Raw genomic sequence first — 17,806 nt, 5'->3', positions numbered from 1 at the left:
ATAGGTGGACTAGTTGGAGGAACAGCACCTCATATTTCGCCTGGGCAGCTTGCAGCCCAGTGGTATGAACATTGACTTTTCCAAATTTAGATAGTTCCTCTGTCCCTCTCTTCCCCTTCCCAGATCTCCCTCTATCTTCCTGTCTCCACCTATATCCTTCCTTTGTCCCGCCCCCCTGACATCAGTCTGAAGAAGGGTCTCGACCCGAAACGTCGCCCATTCCTTCTCTCGTGAGATGCTGCCTGACCTGCTGAGTTACTCCAGCATTTTGTGAATAAATAACTTCGATTTGTACCAGCATCTGCAGTTATTTTCTTATATACCCACATGCTGTTCATCTGCTTTACTGGTCAGAATCTTCACAACAAAATAGATGCAATTTGACCTTCTCATCTGACCATGTACAACACCATTCCCATGTGTGTTCTACCTAGTGTTTCTACATTTGACTGAAACTTACCCCCAATCGCACATCTAGTCTAAGTCCCATTTCCCCCGACCAAATTAGTTTCAAACCTTCTCAACAACAGGAGTAAAACTGCCAGCGAGGATATTGGACCTTGCCCCATTCAGGTGCAAACTGACCTGCTAGTAGAGGCTGCACCCACTCCACAAATGTCCATGTCCCAGCATCCAAAGCCCTCCCTCCTACACCACCCCTTTAGCCACACATTCATCTGGCCTATCTTTGTATTCCTATATTCAGGAGCATGTGACACCAGAAGCAATACAGAGATTACAATCTTTAAGGTTCTCAGTGTGACCTCTGCCCAGATTGTGCCTTGTTTTACTGAGAGCTTGACTAATCTTCTGGAATTTCTTGAGGATGTGACAAGTAAAATGAATGAAGGGGAGCCAGTGGATGTAGTGTATCTAGACTTTCAGAAAGCCTTTGATAAGGTTCCGCACGGGAGATTGGTGACTAAAATTAGAGCACATGGTATTGGGAGTAGGATGTTGACATGGATAGAAAATTGGTTGGCAGACAGGAAGCAAAGAGTAGGAGTAAACGGGTCCTTTTCACAATGGCAGGCAGTGGCGAGTGGAGTGCCGCAAGGCTCGGTGTTGGGGCCGCAACTGTTTACCATATATATTAGTGATCTGGAAGAGGGAATTAGAAGCAACACTAGCAAGTTTGCGGATGACACAAAGCTGGGTGGCAGTGTAAACTGTGAAGAGGATGTTAGGAGGTTGCAGGGTGACCTGGACAGGGTGAGTGAGTGGGCAGATGCGTGGCAGATGCAGTATAATATAGATAAATGTGAGGTTATCCACTTTGGCGGCAAAAACAAGGAGGCAGATTATTATCTCAATGGAGTTAGGTTAGGTAAGGGGGAGGTGCAGCGAGACCTGGGTGTCCTTGTACACCAGTCACTGAAAGTTGGCGTGCAAGTACGGCAGGCAGTGAAGAAAGCTATGGAATGTTGGCCTTCATAACGAGAGGATTTCAGTATATGAGTAAAGAGGTTCTTCTGCAGCTGTACAGGGCCCTGGTAAGACCACATCTGGAGTATTGTGTACAGTTTTGGTCTCCTAATTTGAGGAAGGACATCCTTGTAATTGAGGCAGTGCAACGTAAGTTCACGAGATTGATCCCTGGGATGGCGGGATTGTCATATGAGGAAAGATTGGAGACTAGGCTTGTATTCACTGGAGTTTAGAAGGATGAGATGGGATCTTATAGAAACATATAACATTATAAAAGGACTGGACAAACTAGATGCAGGAAAAATATTCCCAATGGTGGGCGAGTCCAGAACCAGGGGCCACAGTCTTAGAATACAGTGGAGGTCATTTAAAACTGAGGTGAGAAAAAACTTTTTCACCCAGAGAGTTGTGAATTTGTGGAATTCTCTGCCACAGAGAGCAGTGGAGGCCAAATCACTGGATGGATTTAAGAGAGTTAGATTGAGCTCTTGGGGCTAGTGGAATCAAGGGATATGGGGAGAAGGCAGGCACGGGGTATTGATTGGGGACGATCAGCCATGATCGCAATGAATGGCGCTGCTGGCTCGAAGGGCCAAATGGCCTCCTCCTACACCTATTTTCTATTATATTGGCTGCCTTGCCCTGCCTAGATGGCACATTTACGGGGAGAAGTCCAGGGTGGTGATTTCAAGTGGGCTCACGTAATTTTGTCCGGAATTCAATGATTAGCGGCTATTTCTTGCGGAACACCTAGCGACCTCTAGTGGAACCCTCGTGTTATACATCGGGTTTTATTCTTTCTTTTTTCGATCCGATTTCTCTGATGGTAAACGTGATTTTGACAAAGTGAAAAATGCAGAAATCATGCAAAAAGCGTGGAAAATGGATTTTTAAAAAGCGGAAATCCGCGGAAACGTGGAAAATTCACATGCCTACTGTTGCCCAAGGGGCTCTGCACAACAAGATTGCTAACTAATTCTTCCTCATTACACAACCCCCAGTCTGGGATAGCCCTCTAGTCAGTTCCTCTACATATTGGTTTAAAAACCCACCCCGTATACATTCCAGGAAATCCTCCTCCTCAGTGCTGCTACCAATTTGGTTGGCCCAATCTACATGTAGATTAAAGTCACCCATGATAACTGCTGTACCTTTGCTACACACATCCCTAATTTCCTGCTTGATGCTATCCCCAACCTCCCTACTGCTGTCTGGTGGTCTGTACACAACTCCAACAAGCGTTTTCTGCCCTTGGCTATTTCGCAGTTCTACCCATACGGATTCTACAGCATCCAAGCTAATGTCTCTCCTTGCTATTGCATTCTTCTCCCATTGCAGTGCCACCCCACCTCCTCTTCCTTTCTGTCTATCCTTCCTGAATATTGAATACCCCTGCATGTTTAGCTCCCAGCCTTGGTCACCCTGGAGCCATGTCTCCGTAATTCCAACTATGTCATGTCCCTTAACTACAAACTGCACATTCAATTCATCCACCTTATTACGAATGCTCCTCGCATTAAGGCACAAAGCTTTCAGGTTAGTTTTACTTATCCCCCTTCTACCTTTTGCCTCTGTCCTTTTATGTCCCTCTGCCTCCTTGCATTGGTTCCCATTCCCCTGCCCTATTAGATTAAATGTGACTTTTCCTACACTCTCTTTCCCGTTAGCTGCACACATACGCTTCCACGTTGATGACTCCATCCCTGCACCAACTCCTCAGCCACACATTCAGATCCCCTATCTCCCTGTTCCTACGCTCACTAGCACGAGGTACTGGAAGCAACCACTCTAGAACCATTCTAGAAGTCCTGCTGTTCAGCCTCCTGCCTGGTTCTCCGTACTCACGTTGCAGAACCTCCTTCCTCTTCTTACCCACCTCATTTGTGCTTACATTATAGGAGCAGGGAGGTTCTGCTGCAGTTGTACAGGGCCTTGGTGAGACCGCATCTGGAGTATTGTGTACAGTTTTGGTCTCCTAATCTGAGGAAAGACATTCTAGCCTTAGAGGGAGCACAGAGAAGGTTCACCAGATTGATCCCTGGGATGGCAGGACTTTCATATGAAGAAAGACTGGATAGACTAGGCTTATACTCGCTGGAATTTAGAAGACTGAGGGGGGATCTTATAGAAACATATAAAATTCTTAAGGGGTTGGAGAGGCTAGATGCGGGAAGATTGTTCCCGATGTTGGGGAAGTCCAGAACCAGGGGTCACAGCTTAAGGATAAGGGGGAAGTCTTTTAGGACCGAGATGAGAAAACATTTTTTCACACAGAGTGGTGAGTCTGTGGAATTCTCTGCCACAGAAGGTAGTTGAGGCCAGTTCATTGGCTATATTTAAGAGGGAGTTAGATGTGGCCCTTGTGGCTAAAGGGATCAGGGGTATGGAGAGAAGGCAGGTACAGGTTACTGAGCTGGATGATCAGCCATGATCATATTGAATGGCGGTGCAGGCTCGAAGGGCCGAATGGCCTACTCCTGCACCTATTTTCTATGTTTTTATGTTTAACTACTTCCGGCTGCTCACCTTCCCTCTCGAGGATAACAATGTTTGAAGATATTTAGACAGGTACATTGATAGGAAAGTTTGGAGAGACATGGACCAGGCACGAGCTTCTGGGATGAACTCAGTTTGCAACTTGGTCCCACATGGACGATTTGGGCTGAAGGGACTGTTTCCATGCCCCTGCCCCTGCCTGTGCCACAACCACGCAGTCCAAAAGCTGGACCTGCTTTTTATAGCACGTCAGCCAGACAGCCTTTTCTACAGATTTCTTGTGGGCTTTACTGGCCGTCCACCGGATCGCTGCATCCAGTGGGCGCTTGTCCTCTAATAAACCACACATCCATTGTTTGGTGATATTCACCTTGCTAAAAACATAGTTCGCAATGCGCTCGTCCATTACATCCCTAGTTTTAAAATCCTTTTCTGGTACACTATCATCCTGCTGCCAGTGTCCCTTCGTGGTCGCCATTATCTGTAAGGGGTTTCTGCGCCGAGCTTTCGCCCGACCTAAGGTCACCGTGCCTTGCTCTGATCCCTTGACCAGGCCGCGCACACTGGTTCCCCGTGAGTGGTTCGACCCACTCACCCCCTACGGTTCTAGACACTGGAGTTAGATGCAGGAGCGTTGATAGTGCAGAAAAACTCAACCAGGCCAGATTTGAAGACCAGGGTTTAAATGGAAAAGGCTTTTATTGAGCGCTTGGGACTATTGTACATGAATGCTCTTCACAGTTCTATTAGACATATGTATAACTACACGAATACTTAGACACAGTTCTAAATGACATATGCATAACTACACGAATACTTAGACACAGTTCTACCAGACGTATGCACACTTACACGAACACTTTTGACGCAGTTCTAAAAGACATATGCATAACTACACGAATACTTAGACACAGTTCTATTAGACATATTCTTGACTGTAAGATGGGGAACGTACGACACATCGCAAAATTGACCAACACATATTCATTTACACACCCACGTTTATTCAAACCACCCTCCCCTCTACACTAAACTATGTCCAGGATGTGCAGGATCGGGGTACATGCTCACAATGGGGCTATTACTGCGGTTACTGGCTGTTCTGCTTCTCCGCTGCTTTCCGTGAGGGTCGTGCTTGTCCCCTGAGTTTCTTCCTTCCGTTTCTTGCGTTCCTGGCCAGTCGTTGCGAGCGTTGTTGCTGTCCCTGCTGTGAGCGTTCCTGGCCAGTCGTTGCGAGCGTTGCTGTCCCTGCTGTGAGCGTTCCTGGCCAGTCGTTGCGAGCGTTGTTGCTGTCCCTGCTGCGAGCGTTCCTGGCCAGTCGTTGCGAGCGTTGCTGTCCCTGCTGCGAGCGTGTCGTTCTTGCCTGTCCTTTTCGTCTTCCTCCTGGCTTGCGTTCCTTGCAGGTTTTCTTGCATGAGTTTCAAACCCAAAAATCGTGGCCAGTTATACTAATTCTGGCCCGTCCTATCTCCCGCCAGATCTCGGGATCTCTTTGTTTAAAAGATATGTATTGAGTTTTCCCTTTGTCCTGCGTTATGTCCGGGGGTACCGGGGATGGCCAGACGGTATGTTAATTGGTTTTTCGTTGCGAGGTGATGGGTTTAACTGGTTTCCCATCACCTACCAGGTAGTTTTCTATGGGCTATTGTGCCCCCTTAACGAGATTAACTGTGTAGGTCGGCTTGGGGCATTGTGAGTATGCTGATGTCAGCGCCCCAGTGTCTGGATTTCGACCTGGTTTCGCAGGTTTCTGCATGGCCAATACCCATCCATTGTTGTGGCCGTGGCTTTGCAGAAACCTAGAGACTGGGCTGTAAGGTTTTTGCTTTTGTGGCTGGTCACGAGGTCCTGCGCCAACTTAGGACCCACGGATTGTGACATCCCTTGGTAAACTGACCGCAGCCTTTCTCCGCTATCAGCCCCAGTCTCCCGTTTAAAATGTCCAAACTGCAGCTCTTTGGTTTGGTGTTGCTTGCAGAATGAGGGAAAACTTCTCAAATCTTACAACATGAGGACCAATGTTGTGCTAATGAAAGTAAAAGAAGCCATTTTGAGACTGAAAAACAAGAATAAAACTGTTAAGAGACATCAGCCAAACCTTAGGCTTACCAAAATCCCACTTCTGACACCAAAATGTTAAATCAAGTTCTTTACCTTCAGTCTGAATAATCACACGTAATACTGGATGAGCACATCAGATTTATTCCACCATGGGGTTCTTCCCGTGAGGATCTCCAGACACAATACTAGTGCCTGAAAAGATCTCAACTCAGGGGAAGAACCCCATGGTGGAATAAATCTGATGTGCTCATCCAGTATTACGTGTGATTATTCAGACTGAAGGTAAAGAACTTGATTTAACACCCTGACCAAATTAGTTTCAAACCTTCCCAACAACAGGAGTAAAACTGCCAGCGAGGATATAGGACCTTGCCCCATTCAGGTGCAAACTGACCTGCTAGTAGAGGCTGCACCCACTCCACAAATGTCCATGTCCCAGCATCCAAAGCCCTCCCTCCTCCACCACCCCTTTGGTCACACATTCATCTGGCCTATCTTTGTATTCCTATATTCAGGAGCATGTGACACCAGAAGCAATGCAGAGATTACAATCTTAAAGGTCCTGCTCATGATTCTGCTATGCAAGGCATGGAAGGATGCAGATCTAATGTGAGCAACAGGATTAGTGCATATGGGTAAAGATGTATGGACATGGTGGGCCAAAGGGCCTGCTTAGAGTCCCACAGCACGGTAACAGACCCTTCAGCACAATATGTCCATACCGACCAAGATACCGACCATCTAAGCTGGTCCCTTTTTCTCACGTTTGGCCCACATCCCTCTAAACCTTTCCTATCCATGTGCCTGTCCAAATGTCTTTTAAATATTGTTATAGCGAGCGGCTGCTTCAGGTTCTCAGTGTGACCTCTGCCCAGATTTTACTGAGAGCTTAGGTGTTTTCAGTTTCACCCGACCCCCACCACACCCTTTGTTTTTCACAGAAACCACGTGACTGTTAGAATCATAGAGCTAAACAGCATCAAAACAAGCCCTTTGGCACAACCCGTCCATGCTGACCAGGTTACTGAGTTAGTAACTTGGTCCCTGTCCCTCCAAACCTTTCCTGTCTATTTTTCAACATTTTACATGTCAGAGAAGCTAGTAGAGGCAGGTAAAATAACAATGTTTAAAGATATTTAGACGGGTACATAGATAGGAAAGTTTGGAGAGACATGGGCCAGGCAAAGGCTTCTGGGACAAACTCAGTTTGCAACTTGGTCTGCATGGACGATTTGGGCTGAAGGGCCTGTTTCCACTCTGTACAGAAAAGCTGTGTGAAAATGGTACCCCTCTAAATCTCCCCCCTCTTAACTTAAACCCTGTGCCCTCTAGTTTTAAACTCCCCAATATCAGGGAAAAGGCTGTGACCATCCACCTTATCTTTGCCTCTCATGGTTTTATTAACTTCTGTAAAGTAGTCCTTCAGCCTCGAATGATCATGAAAATAATCCCCAGCCTCTCCTTGTTACGCATATCTGAAAGCCCGTACAGACAGTTACATGGTTTCTGTGAAAGGCCAAGGATGTGGTTGAGGTGAAACTGAAAGCACTGAAGCTCTCAGTAAACCAAGGCAAAACCTGGGCAGAAGTCACACTGACAACCTGAAGCAGCCACTCACCTGTCTGGGACACTGAAGGAAGGAGCTGGTAATCAGTCACTGTGCGTTTTGCTGTCTATTGGTTTGCTGTCTATTGGTCTGTCTCTGGTGTTCAGTTCACTCACCTTCCAATGTTATTTCTGGCAGAGTGTGGGCGGTGAGATCGTGTGATCGGAGCCACAGACACTACTCTCGTGAGAGGTAAGGCCAAGAGAGGGGACGGAGACCGGCAGTAGCTGTGGGATTGGCACGACGGAGGTATAGAAGGATGGACAGGTAGAGTGGGAGCGGCCGTGTTGGGAGGGATTGGGAAGTCAAACTGATGCTGCTGAGGTTTAAACCCAAACAGAAACTTACTGAGATACGGTCACTAATGCCAAAGTGCTCACCAAGTGCATCATGAGCTGAAGGATCTGTTCCTGTGCTGTACTGTTCTATGCTCAATAACCCACCATTACTGAACTAAATAGGGGGGGGGGGGGTCAAATGGGACAGTCAAGGATGGAGTTAAAGGGAAAGAGAGTAAAGGGATAGTTAATTCCCCCAGAATTAACGGGGAAAAAAACTCACAAAGGGATAGGAGAGTTTGGCCAAGTGTAATAGGAATCTATGTGAAAGGTAGGATGAGTAAGGGATTAAAAGTATTGCATATGAATGCGTAAAGTATAAGAAGTAAAGTAGATGAGCCTGAGGCTCAGTGAGAGATTGGTAGATATGACATTGTGGGGATTACAGAGACGTGGCTGCAGGAGGATCGGGCCTGGGAACTTAATATTCAGGGTTATACATTCTATAGAAAGGACAGGCAGGTGGGAAGAGGCGGTGGGATAACTCTGTTGGTAAGGGATCAAATACAGTCCCCTGCGAGGGATGACATAGGGACTGACAAGGTAGAGTCACTGTGGATAGAGTTGAAGAATTGTAAAGGCAAGAAGACACTAATTGGTGTTATCTACAGACCCCAAGTAGTAGCCCGGATGTAGGGTGAAAGTTGCAGCAGGAGTTGAAACTGGCTTGTAACAAAGGTAATGCCAGAGGATTGGGAAACTTTCATAGGACAACAGAAGGTAACAAAACGGGCAATACGGGCTGAAAAGATGAAGTACGAGGGGAAGCTGGCCAAGAATATAAAGGACAGTAAAAGCTTCTTTAGATATGTTAAGAGAAAAAGAGTAGCAAAGTCAAATGTGCATCCCTTGAAGGCAGACACGGGTGAAATTATTATGGGTAATAAGGAAATGGCAGAAGAGTTGAACAGGTACTTCGGAACTGTCTTCACTAAGGAAGACACAAACAATCTCCCAGATGTACTGGAGGACAGAGGATCTAGGGGGGTAGAGGAACTGAAAGAAATTTGCATTAGGCGAGAAATAGTATTGGGTAGACTGATGGGCCTGAAGGATGATAAATCCCCTGGGCCTGATGGTCTGCATCCCAGGGTCCTCAGGGAGGTGGCTCTAGAAAAGTTGACACATTGGTGATCGTTTTCCAATGTTCAATAGATTCAGGGTCAGTTCCTGTGGATTGGAGGATAGCTAATGTTATCCCACTTTTCAAAAAAGGAGCGAGAGAGAAAACGGGGAATTACAGACCAGTTAGCCTGACATCAGTGGTGGGGAAGATGCTGGAGTCAATTGTTAAAGAGGTAATAACAGTGCATTTGGATAACAGTAAAAGGATAAGTCCAAGTCTGCATGGATGTATGAAAGGGAAATCATGCTTGACTAATCTTCTGGAAAATTTTGAGGATGTGATAAGTAAAATGGATGAAGGGGAGCCAGTGGATGTAGTGTATCTAGACTTTCAGAAAACCTTTGATAAGGTCTCACACAGGAGATTGGTGAGCAAAATTAGAGAACATGGTATTGGGGTTAGGGTGTTGACATGGATAGAAAATTGGTTGGCAGACAGGAAGCAAAGAGTAGGAGTAAACGGGTCCTTTTCAGAATGGAAGGCAGTGGCGAGTGGAGTGCCGCAAGGCTCGGTCTTGGGGCCGCAACTGTTTACCATAAATATTAATGATTTGGATGAAGGAATTAGAAGTAACACTAAAGTTTGCAGATGACACAAGGCTGGGTGGCAGTATAAACTGTGAAGAGGATGTTAGGGGGTTGAAGGGTGACCAGGACAGGTTGAATGAGTGGGCAGATGCGTGGCAGATGCAGTATAATATAGATAAATGTGAGGTTATCCTCTTTGCGGCAAAAACAAGCATTATCTCAATGGTGTCAGGTTAGGTAATGGGGAAGTGCAGCGAGACCTGGGTGTCCTTGTACACCAGTCACTGAAAGTTGCTGTGCAGGTACAGCAGGCAGTGAAGAAAGCTAATGGCATGTTGGCCTTCATAACGAGAGGATTTCAGTATAGGAGTAGAGAGGTTCTTCTGTAGTTGTATAGGGCCCTGGTAAGACCACATCTGGAGTATTGTGTACAGTTTTGGTCTCCTAATTTGAAGAAGGACTCCCTGTAATTGAGGCAGTGCAGCATAGGTTCACGAGATTGATCCCTGGGATGGCGGGACTGTCATATGAGGAAAGATTGAAAAGACTAGGCTTGTATTCACTGGAGTTTAGAAGGATGAGAGGGGATCTTATAGAGACATATAAAATTATAAAAGGACTGGACAAGCTAGATGCAGGAAAAATGTTTCCAATGTTGGGGGAGTCCAGAACCAGGGAACACAGTCTTAGAATAAAGGGGAGGCCATTTAAAACTGAGCTGAGAAGGAACTTTTTCACCCAGAGAGTTGTGAATTTGTGGAATTCTCTGCCACAGAGGGCAGTGGAGGCCAAATCACTGGATGAATTTAAGAGAGTTAGATAGAGTTCTGGGGGCGAGCGGAATCAGGGGATATGGGGAGATGTTGGGCACGGGTTACTGATTGTGGATGATCAGCCATGATAATGCATGGCGATGCTGGCTCGAAGGGCCGAATGGCCTCCTTCTCCACCTATTTTCTGTTTCTATGTTTCTAACATCACTACCTCTCTCTCCATTCCCACCGTTCAACCTGTGACACATTTTTAAATAATCTATGGCCTCACCTGTAGTAAGTCTTATTAAAGTACAACACAAGTGAGATGGTCGTAAACTCCGTTGCACCATAACTGTCAAGGAATCCTGGAACTCCCAGTCATTGGATTCCATGATTCCAGTTAATGTTTCCTTTCGATCAGATTCTGGTTTACTCATCACTATGCTCAGTCTGGCTTGCTTCCTGGTTAATTCTTAACATATTTTTCCAGAAGATTCGATAGAAACAGAAACTCTGGACCTGCTCGATGTGTCAGGCAGCCTCTATGGAAGAGAAACAAAGAAACAAGAGAATGGTTCAGCTCAATGCTGTTTCATCAGAACATGGACTTAACTATTTCTAAATGCGGGATATATTATAAGGTTTGTGGTAAACAGCAACACAGCTGCTGCCTGACCCTCTGAGTATTTCCAACACTTCTCTTTATATTTCAGATTTCCAACAGTTACTTTGTTTTTGTATGAAATGAAATTTGAAATACTTAGAAACATAGAAAATAGGTGCAGGAGTAGGTCATTCAGCCCTTCGAGCCAGCACCGCCATTCAATATGATCATGGCTGATCATCCAGAATCAGTACCCCGTTCCTGCTTTCTTCCCATATCCCTTGATTCCTTGACTTCAAATGAACTGAAACAGTACATGAACGTTTCATTCTAAGATACATCCCTGTAATATCAACAAATATTAATATTTGTTAACACTTCTGTATTTCAGATCCATTATCACAGTTCAATGCGATGGAGGTGGATTTGCGCAATTGAAATGTTTCAGGATCCAGGTAACAAAGGATGCAACATAAGGAAATTGTGAAAATGTCAACAGCTCCAGTTCCAGATCACTTTTGTTGGTAAATTGCCAGTCATTTTCTACACTTGATAATCACCATGAGGATCGTTAATAAATAGATAGTTATGGTTATCAGTAAAGCAACTGACGTAGTCATTAATACATAGACTATGTAATCAATAAAGATGGCCAAATAAATCAATAAATTATAACATCAATCACCAAAAGTAAAATCACATTTGAAGATTTTGAAGAGATGGAATGAATGAAGGAACCAATACTGATGGTATTCTCAGGTTCTTGAGCACCATTTACAAAATTTCCAATAGCTCCCATCTGGAGCTCAATGGGGGTCCTGCTATCATCCTGACCTCAGGCCAAGTGTATCAATGGTTACACAAAACATGTACTGACCAATTTGCAATGACACAAACATTTTATCAGAGTAAATTAATCTCGATGTTTCGTCCTTATAATATTTGTCTCGTGAACATGAAGTTTGGCAAAATGGCGGCGCTGCTCAGCAGCCGCGGCCCGTTTCTGTTTTGTGTTTTTTGTTGTTTTTTGTCTTAATTGTAGTGTTTAGATGTGATATAATAGACAATAGACAATAGGTGCAGGAGTAGGCCATTCGGCCCTTCGAGCCAGCACCGCCATTCAATGTGATCATGGCTGATCATTCTCAATCAGTACCCCGTTCCTGCTTTCTCCCCATACCCCCTGACTCCGCTATCCTTAAGAGCTCTATCTAGCTCTCTCTTGAATGTATTCAGAGAATTGGCCTCCACTGCGGGGGGGATGATAAATGGGGTTGAGAGGGTGTGGATGGACTGGGTGAGTGCGGCTCTTAAAAAAGCCTGAAGCCAATTTAAATTAATGCAGCACAGGTTTGGGGGAGTTAAGGGGGATTGAGGGGGGAATGGAGTGCGTGAGCGGGACTGAAAAAAATTCTAAACACAATTTCAGTTAATGCAGGAGAGGTTTGGGGGTGTTTTAAGGGTCGGGGGGTTGAGGTGGGAATGGAGTGCCTCAGTGAGGGGGGGGGTTGAGGTAGGAATGGAGTGGCAGAGTACGGGGAGGGTGTTAGACCAATGCAGTGGAGGTTTGGGAGAGTTTTAAAGGGGGCTCAGGGGGGATGAATTGGGTGAATAGAGGGTGGGGAGGGGGGGATAAGGGGGCAGAGGGGGATGGAGTGGGTGAGGGGAGGTTGAGGTGGGTTGTGGCGGGCGATGATCAGTGGGGTTGAGGGGATGTGGATGAAGTGGGTCTCTTACAAAAACCTGAAACCAATTTAAGTTAATGCAGCACAGGTTTGGGGGAGTTTTAGGGGGGATTGAGGGGGGAATGGAGTGCGCATTAGTTAAAGGTCCAGGGGGGGGGAGCGCATTAGTTAAAGGTCCAGGGGGGGGGAGCGCATTAGTTAAAGGTCCGGGGGGGCCGGCGCGAGCTGATCAGATCTGATCTGTTGAAGACGTGCATTGCATTGTGACGTCACACGCTGAAGCCCTTCAAGAAATGGGTTAGAAATGAACATTTTAAACTTTAAAATCTCTCTAGCTTCAAAAATGTAGCTTCAATTTGAATGAAAGTAGTTTTATTATATGGCCAGGATAATGGTGAGTATGGTGGTGCAACAATTGTGGCACTATGGTGTACCGTTTTGGCTGCGCGAGCGTCAAAAGTTAAGCTGCACACATACACACATAAACACGGACACTGAGTTTTAGTCGTATATATATATATATATATATACTAGACCAAGTGGGGCCGTGGGGCCTGTTCCTCGTAGGGTTTCCATTGTAACCTGGGGAAATCGCGTTTTTTCTTTCAAATAAATTGTCTGTTAAAAAAAAAAAGAATCTCAATGGGGGCGAGAGGAGGGGGAGGGGGTGGAGAGGGGAGGGGTGTGTGAGGAGGGGGGAGGGGTGGGTGAGGAGGGGGGAATGGGGTGGGGGAGACACTGACACCGTCCTGCCAGCGGCCATCTATTTTCTCCTTCACTGTGGTGCCGTGCGACCTCCAGGGGACGGGGAGCGCAATTAAAGGCGGTACAGGGAAGGGGAGAGGGTGGGACCAAAGAGCATTGGACCCAAAGCCTCTCCTGTATTGGTGTAGCACCCTCAACCCCCCTACTCAATCACCCTAATCCCCCCACCCCCCACTCTCCCATCTACCCTGACCCCCATTGTCCCTTCTCCCCCACCACCACCCCCTCCTTCCCCCACCCCTGCTGTCCCCTTCCCCCCACCCCTCCTGCCCATCCCCACTCTTCCCTCCCCACCAGTCCCAATCTCCCTCTCGCCCGCACTCGCACTCTCCCCACCACCCCCTTTCCACCACTTTCCCCTCCCCCACCCTCTCATCCCTCAGCCCCACTCTCTCCCCAGCCCCCATTTCTCCCACTCTCTCCTCCCCACCCCTCTCTCCTCCCCCACCCCTCCTCACCCACCCCACCTCCCCCACTCTCTCCTCCCCCCACCCTCCTCCCCCTCCCACTCCTACCCTCCACCCACTCTCCACACCCGCATTCTCACTGTCCCCCTCCCTCCCACCCCCACTCTCTCCTGACCCCCAGTCGCCCTTTCCCGCTACCCCCCACCACCAACCCCCTTCCCCCCACACCCCCTCTCTCCTCCCCCCACCCTCTTCCCCCCACCACCACCCCACAAAGTCCCTCCTCCCCAGTCCCACTCTCCCTCCGACCCCCACTCTCTGCTCCTCCCACCCTCCCCCTCCCCCCTTTCTCTCCTCCCCCCACTCCCTCTCCCCGCCAATCTATCCTCAACTCCCCCCACCCCTCTCCTCCCCCAGCCGCACTCTCACTCTCCCCATCCCCCTCCCTCCTCCACCCCTCCTCCCCACCTTCACCCCCACCCTCCCCTCCCCCACCTTCACCCCCCTCTCCCCATTCTCCTACCGCAGCCCCACTCTCACTCTCCCCCCTCTCTCCTCCACCCCAACCCTCTCCTCCCCCCACCTTCAACCCCACCCACCCATCCACACTTGCCTTCTAAATTCCAGTGTATACAAGCCTAGTCGCTCCAGTCTTTCAACATATGACAGTCCCGCCATTCTGGGAATTAACCTAGTAAACCTACGCTGCACGCCCTCAATAGCAAGAATATCCTTCCTCAAATTTGGAGACCAAAACTGCACACAGTACTCCAGGTGAGGTCTCACTAGGGCCCTGTACAACTGCAGAAGGACCTCTTTGCTCCTATACTCAACTCCTCTTGTTATGAAGGCCAACATTCCATTGGCTTTCTTCACTGCCTGCTGTACCTGCATGCTTCCTTTCAGTGACTGATGCACTAGGACACCCAGATCTCGTTGTACGTCCCCTGTTCCTAACTTGACACCATTCAGATAATACTCTGCCTACCTATTCTTACCACCAAAGTGGATAACCTCACACTTATCCACATTAAACTGCATCTGCCATGCATCCGCCCATTCACACAACCTGTCCAAGTCACCCTGCAACCTCATAGCATCTTCCTCACAGTTCACACTACCACCCAGCTTTGTATCATCTGCAAATTTGCTAATGGTACTTTTAATCCCTTCATCCAAGTCATTAATGTATATTGTAAATAGCTGCGGTCCCAGCACCGAGCCTTGCGGTACCCCACTAGTTACTGCCTACCATTCTGAAAGGGACCCATTTATCCCCACTCTTTGCTTTCTGTCTGTCAACCAATTTTCTATCCATGTCAGTACCCTACCTCCAATATCATGTGCTCTAACTTTGCCCACTAATCTCCTATGTGGAACCTTGTCAAAGGCTTTCTGAAAGTCAAGGTACACCACATCCACCAGCTCTCCCCTGTCAATTTTCCTAGTTACATCCTCAAAGAATTCCAGAAGATTAGTCAAGCATGATTTCCCCTTTCGTAAATCCATGCTGACTCGGAACAATCCTGTTACTACTATCCAAATGCTCCGCAATTTCGTCTTTTATAATTGACTCCAGCATCTTCCCCACCACTGATGTCAGACTAACTGGTCTATAATTTCCCGTTTTCTCTCCCTCCTTTCTTAAAAAGTGGGACAACTTTAGCTACCCTCCAATCCACAGGAACTGATCCTGAATCTATAGAACATTGGAAAATGATCACCAATGCATCCACAATTTCTAGCGCCACCTCCTTAAGTACTCTGGACTGCAGACCATCAGGCCCTGGGGATTTATCAGCCTTCAGTCCCATCAGTCTACCCAACACCATTTCCTGCCTAATAATAATAATAATAATAATAATACATTACATTTATATAGCGCTTTTCATATACTCAAAGACGCTTTACAGGGATTTAGAGAACATAGGGAAGTGAATAAATAGATAAATAAGTAAACGAACAGAGAAAGGAGACAGAAGGTGGGGTGACCTTCAGTGGTTGAAGGCAGTACTAAATAGGTGAGACTTCAGTGATGTTTTGAATGTGGTGAGTGTGGAGGAGTCTCTAACGGTTTGCGGTAGTGAGTTCCATAGGGTGGGAGCAGCGATGGAGAAAGCCCTGTCCCCCCAGGATCTGAGTTTGGTCCGGATGTGGGGGGATAGGAGATTGGCAGTAGCAGAGCGGAGGGTGCAGGTGGGAGTGTGCCTGTGGAGGAGGTCGGTCAGGTAGGATGGGGCCAGGTTATGGAGGGCTTTGTAGGTCATGAGGAGGATTTTGTACTGGATTCTCTGGGGGATGGGGAGCCAGTGGAGTTTGTAAAGAACGGGGGTGATATGGTCACGGATCGGGGTGTGGGTGAGTAGACGGGCAGCGGAGTTTTGAATGTATTGAAGTTTACTGATGATTTTTGAGGGTGCGCCATAGAGGAGGCTGTTGCAGTAGTCCAGACGGGAGGTGATGAAGGCGTGGATGAGGGTTTCTGCAGCTGTGGAGGAGAGGCATGGACGGAGACGGGCAATGTTTTTGAGGTGGAAGAAGGCTGTCTTTGTGATGTGTTTGATGTGTTTGTCGAAGGAGAGGGTTTGATCAAAGATGATTCCAAGATTCCGGATGTGAGGGGAGGTGGATACTGGGAGACCATCAATATTGAGGATGAAATTTTGGGTGGATTTGGTGAGCGTTTTTGGACCAATGATGATGATTTCAGATTTGTTGCAGTTGAGTTTGAGGAAATTTGATTGAAGCCAAGATTTTATTTCAGTGATGCAGTTTGTCAGTGTAGAGTGTGTGGTGGTGGAGATTGACTGGTGGAGATGAGGAGCTGGATATCATCGGCGAAGCAGTGGAAGTTGAGACCATGACGGCGGATTAATTGACCAAGGGGGAACAGGTAGAGGATGAAGAGGAGGGGGCCACGGACTGACCCTTGGGGGACACCTTGGGGGAGGGGAGCGGTGGGGGATTTACAGTTGTTAATGGAGATGAACTGGTGCCTGTCAGAGAGATAAGATTTGAACCAGGATAGGGCTGTGCCGGTGATGTTAAAGGAGGTTTCAAGTCGGGTGAGGAGAATGGAGTGATTTATGGTGTCAAAGGCTGCGCTGAGGTCAAGTAGGATGAGGATGTTGAGGTTGCCAGCGTCGGAGGAGAGGAGAATGTCGTTGGTGATTTTGAGGAGCGCAGTTTCAGTACAGTGGTTGGAGCGGAATCCGGATTGGAAAGTTTCATACAGGTTATTGGTAGAGAGGTGGTATTTGAGTTGGGAAGCTACAGCACGTTCCAAAACTTTGGACAGAAAGGGTAGGTTGGAGATTGGTCTGAAGTTGTTTGGGGTGTCAGGGTTGAGACCAGGTTTTTTCAGAATGGGGGTGACAGCAGCGATTTTGAGGGATGGCGGGACGATGCCAGGGGACAGGGAGGAGTTTATTGTTGCAGTGATAAGTGGAGAGAGAGCAGGAAGGCAGGCCTTGACAAAGCTGGAGGGGATGGGGTCCAGAGAGCAGGTGGCAGTTTTTATTCCTGTGAAGAGGTCAGAGAGGTCGGTGGTGGAGACTGGGGAGAACTGAGGCAGGGGTTGACAGGATAAGGGGGGGGGCAGGTGGTTTGAGGTGGAGCAGGTGCGTTTGTGGTTAAGGTGCTGTAGATGTTGTCTATTTTGCTTTGGAAGAATGAATGGAAAGTGGTGCATTTGTCAACTGTGAATGATTGGGAGATGGTGTCCAGGGGGCTGAGGAGTTTGTTTATTGTAGAGAAGAGTGTTTTTGGGTTTCCGGAGCCAGAGTGAATTATTTGAGAATAGTAGGTGGAGTGGGCACGGGAGAGGGCATCTTTGTAGTGCTGCAGGTGGTCTTTGTAGGCTTGGGAGTGAATTGTGAGACCTGTTTTGTTGCGGAGTCTTTCAAGTTGGCGGGCATGAGTTTTCATCATGCGGAGTTCAGGGGTAAACCAGGGAGCAGAGTGGGTGAAGGAAACTGTTTTGGTTTTTATAGGTGCAAGCTGGTCGAG

The 17,806-nt window shown here is 47.4% G+C and overlaps 1 long non-coding RNA gene across 3 annotated transcripts in view; it reads left to right on the top strand.

The window, feature by feature from the left end:
- Positions 1-17,806, top strand: part of LOC144595429 (uncharacterized) — a 40,341-nt gene that overhangs the window by 4,195 nt on the left and 18,340 nt on the right. For 2 of the 3 annotated variants that reach the window (XR_013547508.1, XR_013547499.1), the window contains exons 3-4: positions 7,730-7,783; positions 11,333-12,021. This is a non-coding gene — a long non-coding RNA (uncharacterized LOC144595429). Of the gene's footprint in view, positions 1-7,729; positions 7,784-11,332; positions 12,022-17,806 lie in introns of those variants that run through there. The other variant, XR_013547502.1, reaches the window with a different exon arrangement.

This window comes from Rhinoraja longicauda, chromosome 1 (genome assembly GCF_053455715.1).
Source record: "Rhinoraja longicauda isolate Sanriku21f chromosome 1, sRhiLon1.1, whole genome shotgun sequence".
Taxonomy (NCBI): Eukaryota; Metazoa; Chordata; class Chondrichthyes; order Rajiformes; family Arhynchobatidae; genus Rhinoraja; species Rhinoraja longicauda.
The sequence above is the reverse complement of the archived record's forward strand: the minus strand, read 5'-3'. Positions and strand labels throughout refer to the sequence as shown.